Source organism: Ranitomeya variabilis, chromosome 4 (assembly GCF_051348905.1).
Source record: "Ranitomeya variabilis isolate aRanVar5 chromosome 4, aRanVar5.hap1, whole genome shotgun sequence".
Classification (NCBI taxonomy): domain Eukaryota; kingdom Metazoa; phylum Chordata; class Amphibia; order Anura; family Dendrobatidae; genus Ranitomeya; species Ranitomeya variabilis.
The window spans coordinates 391,585,419-391,595,937 of NC_135235.1; the positions used below are offsets into that span (position 1 = coordinate 391,585,419).

The 10,519-nt window shown below is 53.9% G+C and overlaps 1 protein-coding gene across 1 annotated transcript in view; it reads right to left on the reverse strand.

Annotated features, from left to right (window-relative positions):
* The window catches only part of LOC143767173 (uncharacterized), a 77,964-nt gene extending 67,718 nt beyond the window's left edge, over positions 1-10,246 (reverse strand). The window contains exon 1 of the mRNA XM_077255263.1: positions 10,061-10,246. The gene's annotated coding sequence lies outside the window, so the exon portion shown is untranslated. The remainder of the gene's footprint in view (positions 1-10,060) is intronic.
* Positions 10,247-10,519: the final 273 nt, after the last annotated feature.

Consider the following 10,519-nt stretch of genomic DNA (forward strand, 5'->3'; position numbering starts at 1 on the left):
CAGTATCCCTGTACAGGGTCTTAACCTCCCCTCCTGTATAATGGCAATCATCATGTCCTCCCTCACTACACATACAGTATTCCTGTGCAGGGTCTTACTCTCCCCTCCTGTACAGCAGCCATAGTGTCCTCCCTCACTACACATACAGTATCCCTGTACAGGGTCTTGCTCTCCCCTCCTGTATAGCGGCCATAGTGTCCTCCCTCACTACACATACAGTATCCCTGTACAGGGTCTTGCTCTCCCCTCCTGTACAGCAGCCATAGTGTCCTCCCTCACTACACATACAGTATTCCTGTACAGGGTCTTACTCTCCCCTCCTGTATAACGGCAATCATCATGTCCTCCCTCACTACACATACAGTATCCCTGTGCAGGGTCTTACTCTCCCCTGCTGTACAGCAGCCATAGTGTCCTCCCTCACTACACATACAGTATCCCTGTGCAGGGTCTCACTCTCCCCTCCTGTACAGCAGCCATAGTGTCCTCCCTCACTACACATACAGTATCCCTGTGCAGGGTCTCACTCTCCCCTCCTGTACAGCGGCCATAGTGTCCTCCCTCACTACACATACAGTATCCCTGTACAGGGTCTTACTCTCCCCTCCTGTATAGCGGTCATAGTGTCCTCCCTCACTACACATACAGTATCCCTGTGCAGGGTCTCACTCTCCCCTCCTGTACAGCAGCCATAGTGTCCTCCCTCACTACACATACAGTATCCCTGTGCAGGGTCTTACTCTCCCCTCCTGTACAGCAGCCATAGTGTCCTCCCTCACTACACATACAGTATCCCTGTGCAGGGTCTTACTCTCCCCTCCTGTACAGCGGCCATAGTGTCCTCCCTCACTACACATATAGTATCCCTGTGCAGGGTCTTACTCTCCCCTCCTGTACAGCAGCCATAGTGTCCTCCCTCACTACACATACAGTATCCCTGTGCAGGGTCTTACTCTCCCCTCCTGTACAGCAGCCATAGTGTCCTCCCTCACTACACATACAGTATCCCTGTGCAGGGTCTTACTCTCCCCTCCTGTATAGCGGCCATAGTGTCCTCCCTCACTACACATACAGTGTCCCTGTGCAGGGTCTCACTCTCCCCTCCTGTACAGCGGCCATAGTGTCCTCCCTCACTACACATACAGTGTCCCTGTGCAGGGTCTCACTCTCCCCTCCTGTACAGCGGCCATAGTGTCCTCCCTCACTACACATACAGTATCCCTGTGCAGGGTCTCACTCTCCCCTCCTGTACAGCAGCCATAGTGTCCTCCCTCACTACACATACAGTATCCCTGTGCAGGGTCTTACTCTCCCCTCCTGTACAGCGGCCATAGTGTCCTCCCTCACTACACATACAGTATCCCTGTACAGGGTCTTACTCTCCCCTCCTGTATAGCGGCCATAGTGACCTCCCTCACTACACATACAGTATCCCTGTACAGGGTCTTACTCTCCCCTCCTGTATAGCGGCCATAGTGTCCTCCCTCACTACACATACAGTATCCCTGTGCAGGGTCTCACTCTCCCCTCCTGTACAGCAGCCATAGTGTCCTCCCTCACTACACATACAGTATCCCTGTGCAGGGTCTTACTCTCCCCTCCTGTATAGCGGCCATAGTGTCCTCCCTCACTACACATACAGTGTCCCTGTGCAGGGTCTCACTCTCCCCTCCTGTACAGCAGCCATAGTATCCTCCCTCACTACACATACAGTATCCCTGTGCAGGGTCTCACTCTCCCCTCCTGTGCAGCAGCCATAGTGTCCTCCCTCACTACACATACAGTATCCCTGTGCAGGGTCTCACTCTCCCCTCCTGTGCAGCAGCCATAGTGTCCTCCCTCACTACACATACAGTATCCCTGTGGAGGGTCTCACTCTCCCCTGCTGTACAGCGGCCATAGTGTCCTCCCTCACTACACATACAGTATCCCTGTGCAGGGTATCACTCTCCCCTCCTGTACAGCAGCCATAGTGTCCTCCCTCACTACACATACAGTATCCCTGTGCAGGGTCTCACTCTCCCCTCCTGTACAGCAGCCATAGTGTCCTCCCTCACTACACATACAGTATCCCTGTGCAGGGTTTTACTCTCCCCTCCTGTACAGCGGCCATAGTGTCCTCCCTCACTACACATACAGTATCCCTGTGCAGGGTCTCACTCTCCCCTCCTGTACAGCAGCCATAGTGTCCTCCCTCACTACACATATAGTATCCCTGTGCAGGGTCTTACTCTCCCCTCCTGTACAGCAGCCATGGTGTCCTCCCTCACTACACATACAGTATCCCTGTGCAGGGTCTTACTCTCCCCTCCTGTACAGCAGCCATAGTGTCCTCCCTCACTACACATACAGTATCCCTGTACAGGGTCTTACTCTCCCCTCCTGTATAGCGGCCATAGTGTCCTCCCTCACTACACATACAGTATCCCTGTGCAGGGTCTCACTCTCCCCTCCTGTACAGCAGCCATAGTGTCCTCCCTCACTACACATACAGTATCCCTGTGCAGGGTCTTACTCTCCCATCCTGTATAGCGGCCATAGTGTCCTCCCTCACTACACATACAGTATCCCTGTGCAGGGTCTTACTCTCCCCTGCTGTACAGCAGCCATAGTGTCCTCCCTCACTACACATACAGTATCCCTGTGCAGGGTCTCACTCTCCCCTCCTGTACAGCAGCCATAGTGTCCTCCCTCACTACACATACAGTATCCCTGTGCAGGGTCTTACTCTCCCCTCCTGTACAGCGGCCATAGTGTCCTCCCTCACTACACATACAGTATCCCTGTGCAGGGTCTCACTCTCCCCTCCTGTACAGCAGCCATAGTGTCCTCCCTCACTACACATACAGTATCCCTGTGCAGGGTCTCACTCTCCCCTCCTGTACAGTAGCCATAGTATCCTCCCTCACTACACATACAGTATCCCTGTGCAGGGTCTTACTCTCCCCTCCTGTACAGCAGCCATAGTGTCCTCCCTCACTACACATACAGTATCCCTGTACAGGGTCTTACTCTCCCCTCCTGTACAGCAGCCATAGTGTCCTCCCTCACTACACATACAGTATCCCTGTGCAGGGTCTCACTCTCCCGTCCTGTACAGCAGCCATAGTGTCCTCCCTCACTACACATACAGTATCCCTGTGCAGGGTCTTACTCTCCCCTCCTGTACAGCAGCCATAGTGTCCTCCCTCACTACACATACAGTATCCCTGTGCAGGGTCTTACCCTCCCCTCCTGTTTAACGGCAATCATCATATCCTCCCTCACTACACATACAGTATCCCTGTGCAGGGTCTCACTCTCCCCTCCTGTGCAGCAGCCATAGTGTCCTCCCTCACTACACATACAGTGTCCCTGTGCAGGGTCTCACTCTCCCCTCCTGTACAGCAGCCATAGTATCCTCCCTCACTACACATACAGTAACCCTGTGCAGGGTCTCACTCTCCCCTCCTGTGCAGCAGCCATAGTGTCCTCCCTCACTAAACATACAGTATCCCTGTGCAGGGTCTTACTCTCCCCTGCTGTACAGCAGCCATAGTGTCCTCCCTCACTACACATACAGTATCCCTGTGCAGGGTATCACTCTCCCCTCCTGTACAGCAGCCATAGTGTCCTCCCTCACTACACATACAGTATCCCTGTGCAGGGTCTCACTCTCCCCTCCTGTACAGCGGCCATAGTGTCCTCCCTCACTACACATACAGTATCCCTGTACAGGGTCTCACTCTCCCCTCCTGTACAGCAGCCATAGTATCCTCCCTCACTACACATACAGTATCCCTGTGCAGGGTCTCACTCTCCCCTGCTGTACAGCAGCCATAGTGTCCTCCCTCACTACACATACAGTATCCCTGTGCAGGGTATCACTCTCCCCTCCTGTACAGCAGCCATAGTGTCCTCCCTCACTACACATACAGTATCCCTGTGCAGGGTCTTACTCTCCCCTCCTGTATAGCGGCCATAGTGTCCTCCCTCACTACACATACAGTGTCCCTGTGCAGGGTCTCACTCTCCCCTCCTGTACAGCGGCCATAGTGTCCTCCCTCACTACACATACAGTATCCCTGTGCAGGGTCTTACTCTCCCCTGCTGTACAGCAGCCATAGTGTCCTCCCTCACTACACATACAGTATCCCTGTGCAGGGTCTCACTCTCCCCTCCTGTACAGCAGCCATAGGGTCCTCCCTCACTACACATACAGTATCCCTGTGCAGGGTCTTACTCTCCCCTCCTGTACAGCGGCCATAGTGTCCTCCCTCACTACACATACAGTATCCCTGTACAGGGTCTTACTCTCCCCTCCTGTATAGCGGCCATAGTGTCCTCCCTCACTACACATACAGTATCCCTGTACAGGGTCTCACTCTCCCCTCCTGTACAGCAGCCATAGTGTCCTCCCTCACTACACATACAGTATCCCTGTGCAGGGTCTTACCCTCCCCTCCTGTTTAACGGCAATCATCATATCCTCCCTCACTACACATACAGTATCCCTGTGCAGGGTCTCACTCTCCCCTCCTGTGCAGCAGCCATAGTGTCCTCCCTCACTACACATACAGTGTCCCTGTGCAGGGTCTCACTCTCCCCTCCTGTACAGCAGCCATAGTATCCTCCCTCACTACACATACAGTAACCCTGTGCAGGGTCTCACTCTCCCCTCCTGTGCAGCAGCCATAGTGTCCTCCCTCACTACACATACAGTATCCCTGTACAGGGTCTTACTCTCCCCTCCTGTACAGCAGCCATAGTGTCCTCCCTCACTACACATACAGTATCCCTGTGCAGGGTCTCACTCTCCCCTCCTGTACAGCAGCCATAGTGTCCTCCCTCACTACACATACAGTATCCCTGTGCAGGGTCTTACTCTCCCCTCCTGTACAGCAGCCATAGTGTCCTCCCTCACTACACATACAGTATCCCTGTGCAGGGTCTCACTCTCCCCTCCTGTACAGCGGCCATAGTGTCCTCCCTCACTACACATACAGTATCCCTGTACAGGGTCTTACTCTCCCCTCCTGTATAGCGGTCATAGTGTCCTCCCTCACTACACATACAGTATCCCTGTGCAGGGTCTCACTCTCCCCTCCTGTACAGCAGCCATAGTGTCCTCCCTCACTACACATACAGTATCCCTGTGCAGGGTCTTACTCTCCCCTCCTGTATAGCGGCCATAGTGTCCTCCCTCACTACACATACAGTGTCCCTGTGCAGGGTCTCACTCTCCCCTCCTGTACAGCGGCCATAGTGTCCTCCCTCACTACACATACAGTGTCCCTGTGCAGGGTCTCACTCTCCCCTCCTGTACAGCGGCCATAGTGTCCTCCCTCACTACACATACAGTATCCCTGTGCAGGGTCTCACTCTCCCCTCCTGTACAGCAGCCATAGTGTCCTCCCTCACTACACATACAGTATCCCTGTGCAGGGTCTTACTCTCCCCTCCTGTACAGCGGCCATAGTGTCCTCCCTCACTACACATACAGTATCCCTGTACAGGGTCTTACTCTCCCCTCCTGTATAGCGGCCATAGTGACCTCCCTCACTACACATACAGTATCCCTGTGCAGGGTCTTACTCTCCCCTCCTGTATAGCGGCCATAGTGTCCTCCCTCACTACACATACAGTGTCCCTGTGCAGGGTCTCACTCTCCCCTCCTGTACAGCAGCCATAGTATCCTCCCTCACTACACATACAGTATCCCTGTGCAGGGTCTCATTCTCCCCTCCTGTGCAGCAGCCATAGTGTCCTCCCTCACTACACATACAGTATCCCTGTGCAGGGTCTCACTCTCCCCTGCTGTACAGCAGCCATAGTGTCCTCCCTCACTACACATACAGTATCCCTGTGCAGGGTATCACTCTCCCCTCCTGTACAGCAGCCATAGTGTCCTCCCTCACTACACATACAGTATCCCTGTGCAGGGTCTCACTCTCCCCTCCTGTACAGCAGCCATAGTGTCCTCCCTCACTACACATACAGTATCCCTGTGCAGGGTTTTACTCTCCCCTCCTGTACAGCGGCCATAGTGTCCTCCCTCACTACACATACAGTATCCCTGTGCAGGGTCTCACTCTCCCCTCCTGTACAGCAGCCATGGTGTCCTCCCTCACTACACATACAGTATCCCTGTGCAGGGTCTTACTCTCCCCTCCTGTACAGCAGCCATAGTGTCCTCCCTCACTACACATACAGTATCCCTGTACAGGGTCTTACTCTCCCCTCCTGTATAGCGGCCATAGTGTCCTCCCTCACTACACATACAGTATCCCTGTGCAGGGTCTTACTCTCCCCTGCTGTACAGCAGCCATAGTGTCCTCCCTCACTACACATACAGTATCCCTGTGCAGGGTCTCACTCTCCCCTCCTGTACAGCAGCCATAGTGTCCTCCCTCACTACACATACAGTATCCCTGTGCAGGGTCTTACTCTCCCCTCCTGTACAGCGGCCATAGTGTCCTCCCTCACTACACATACAGTATCCCTGTGCAGGGTCTCACTCTCCCCTCCTGTACAGCAGCCATAGTGTCCTCCCTCACTACACATACAGTATCCCTGTGCAGGGTCTCACTCTCCCCTCCTGTACAGTAGCCATAGTATCCTCCCTCACTACACATACAGTATCCCTGTGCAGGGTCTTACTCTCCCCTCCTGTACAGCAGCCATAGTGTCCTCCCTCACTACACATACAGTATCCCTGTGCAGGGTCTCACTCTCCCCTCCTGTACAGCAGCCATAGTGTCCTCCCTCACTACACATACAGTATCCCTGTGCAGGGTCTTACTCTCCCCTCCTGTACAGCAGCCATAGTGTCCTCCCTCACTACACATACAGTATCCCTGTGCAGGGTCTTACCCTCCCCTCCTGTTTAACGGCAATCATCATATCCTCCCTCACTACACATACAGTATCCCTGTGCAGGGTCTCACTCTCCCCTCCTGTGCAGCAGCCATAGTGTCCTCCCTCACTACACATACAGTGTCCCTGTGCAGGGTCTCACTCTCCCCTCCTGTACAGCAGCCATAGTATCCTCCCTCACTACACATACAGTAACCCTGTGCAGGGTCTCACTCTCCCCTCCTGTGCAGCAGCCATAGTGTCCTCCCTCACTAAACATACAGTATCCCTGTGCAGGGTCTTACTCTCCCCTGCTGTACAGCAGCCATAGTGTCCTCCCTCACTACACATACAGTATCCCTGTGCAGGGTATCACTCTCCCCTCCTGTACAGCAGCCATAGTGTCCTCCCTCACTACACATACAGTATCCCTGTGCAGGGTCTCACTCTCCCCTCCTGTACAGCGGCCATAGTGTCCTCCCTCACTACACATACAGTATCCCTGTACAGGGTCTTACTCTCCCCTCCTGTATAGCGGCCATAGTGTCCTCCCTCACTACACATACAGTATCCCTGTGCAGGGTCTCACTCTCCCCTCCTGTACAGCAGCCATAGTGTCCTCCCTCACTACACATACAGTATCCCTGTGCAGGGTCTTACTCTCCCCTCCTGTATAGCGGCCATAGTGTCCTCCCTCACTACACATACAGTATCCCTGTACAGGGTCTTACTCTCCCCTCCTGTATAGCGGCCATAGTGTCCTCCCTCACTACACATACAGTATCCCTGTACAGGGTCTTACTCTCCCCTCCTGTATAGCGGCCATAGTGTCCTCCCTCACTACACATACAGTATCCCTGTACAGGGTCTCACTCTCCCCTCCTGTACAGCGGCCATAGTGTCCTCCCTCACTACACATACAGTATCCCTGTGCAGGGTCTTACTCTCCCCTCCTGTATAGCGGCCATAGTGTCCTCCCTCACTACACATACAGTGTCCCTGTGCAGGGTCTCACTCTCCCCTCCTGTACAGCGGCCATAGTGTCCTCCCTCACTACACATACAGTATCCCTGTGCAGGGTCTTACTCTCCCCTGCTGTACAGCAGCCATAGTGTCCTCCCTCACGACACATACAGTATCCCTGTGCAGGGTCTCACTCTCCCCTCCTGTACAGCGGCCATAGTGTCCTCCCTCACTACACATACAGTATCCCTGTGCAGGGTCTTACTCTCCCCTCCTGTATAGCGGCCATAGTGTCCTCCCTCACTACACATACAGTATCCCTGTACAGGGTCTTACTCTCCCCTCCTGTATAGCGGCCATAGTGTCCTCCCTCACTACACATACAGTATCCCTGTACAGGGTCTTACTCTCCCCTCCTGTATAGCGGCCATAGTGTCCTCCCTCACTACACATACAGTATCCCTGTACAGGGTCTCACTCTCCCCTCCTGTACAGCAGCCATAGTGTCCTCCCTCACTACACATACAGTATCCCTGTGCAGGGTATCACTCTCCCCTCCTGTACAGCAGCCATAGTGTCCTCCCTCACTACACATACAGTATCCCTGTGCAGGGTCTCACTCTCCCCTCCTGTACAGCAGCCATAGTGTCCTCCCTCACTACACATACAGTATCCCTGTGCAGGGTCTTACTCTCCCCTCCTGTACAGCGGCCATAGTGTCCTCCCTCACTACACATACAGTATCCCTGTGCAGGGTCTTACTCTCCCCTCCTGTATAGCGGCCATAGTGTCCTCCCTCACTACACATACAGTGTCCCTGTGCAGGGTCTCACTCTCCCCTCCTGTACAGCAGCCATAGTATCCTCCCTCACTACACATACAGTAACCCTGTGCAGGGTCTCACTCTCCCCTCCTGTACAGCAGCCATAGTGTCCTCCCTCACTACACATATAGTATCCCTGTGCAGGGTCTTACTCTCCCCTCCTGTACAGCAGCCATGGTGTCCTCCCTCACTACACATACAGTATCCCTGTGCAGGGTCTTACTCTCCCCTCCTGTACAGCAGCCATAGTGTCCTCCCTCACTACACATACAGTATCCCTGTACAGGGTCTTACTCTCCCCTCCTGTACAGCGGCCATAGTGTCCTCCCTCACTACACATACAGTATCCCTGTGCAGGGTCTTACTCTCCTCTCCTGTACAGCGGCCATAGTGTCCTCCCTCACTACACATACAGTATCCCTGTGCAGGGTCTTACTCTCCCCTCCTGTACAGCAGCCATAGTGTCCTCCCTCACTACACATACAGTATCCCTGTGCAGGGTCTTACTCTCCTCTCCTGTACAGCGGCCATAGTGTCCTCCCTCACTACACATACAGTATCCCTGTGCAGGGTCTCACTCTCCCCTCCTGTGCAGCAGCCATAGTGTCCTCCCTTACTACACATACAGTATCCCTGTGCAGGGTCTTACTCTCCCCTCCTGTACAGCAGCCATAGTGTCCTCCCTCACTACACATACAGTATCCCTGTGCAGGGTCTTACTCTCCTCTCCTGTACAGCGGCCATAGTGTCCTCCCTCACTACACATACAGTATCCCTGTGCAGGGTCTTACTCTCCCCTCCTGTACAGCAGCCATAGTGTCCTCCCTCACTACACATACAGTATCCCTGTGCAGGGTCTTACTCTCCTCTCCTGTACAGCGGCCATAGTGTCCTCCCTCACTACACATACAGTATCCCTGTGCAGGGTCTCACTCTCCCCTCCTGTGCAGCAGCCATAGTGTCCTCCCTTACTACACATACAGTATCCCTGTGCAGGGTCTTACTCTCCCCTCCTGTACAGCAGCCATAGTGTCCTCCCTCACTACACATACAGTATCCCTGTGCAGGGTCTTACTCTCCCCTCCTGTACAGCGGCCATAGTGTCCTCCCTCACTACACATACAGTATCCCTGTGCAGGGTCTCACTCTCCCCTCCTGTGCAGCAGCCATAGTGTCCTCCCTTACTACACATACAGTATCCCTGTGCAGGGTCTTACTCTCCCCTCCTGTACAGCGGCCATAGTGTCCTCCCTCACTACACATACAGTATCCCTGTGCAGGGTCTTCTCTCCTCTTGTGCAGTGACCAGCACACCTATCTGTGCACATGAACATTACCAAGCCACCCATGTTCTTGGTGATGTTCCTCCATACAGGTATACAGCCGGCACACCTGGCTGCCACACTGATAACATGACATTCACAGACACAATTCCCTCACCTGGCAGTGGTCGGTCGCCGGCGTCCGACAAGAACACAAGCTGCTGCCGGAATGAAGCCGGGTTCATAAGATCATGTCCACAAGGGAGGGAGCACTTCCGGGACGGAGTCGCGCTCATAAATACGTCAATCTTTGGGCGCCTGTGGAGAGTAGGGACTGTCAGCTGCTGTTCATTGCGCAGGCGCCGGCAGCGCTTATTTACTGAGCAGTATTGAATAGGGGTCAGATGGAAAGATGGATGTTTGCGCATTCCGCCTGCTACTGGGGACGGCCGTGGCTCCCATAGCGTTAGAAAGGAGCCATACTGGGGCAGGCTTATACTGGGGCAGTGTTATACTGGGGCTTTGTATTCACTGATATAGAAAAGCATACTGCATTTGTTTCTAGCAACCAGACTACATCTGAGAGAGAGAGAGGTGGTTGTTGCTATGGGCAACTGCTGCATGTTTTCTCTGGCAT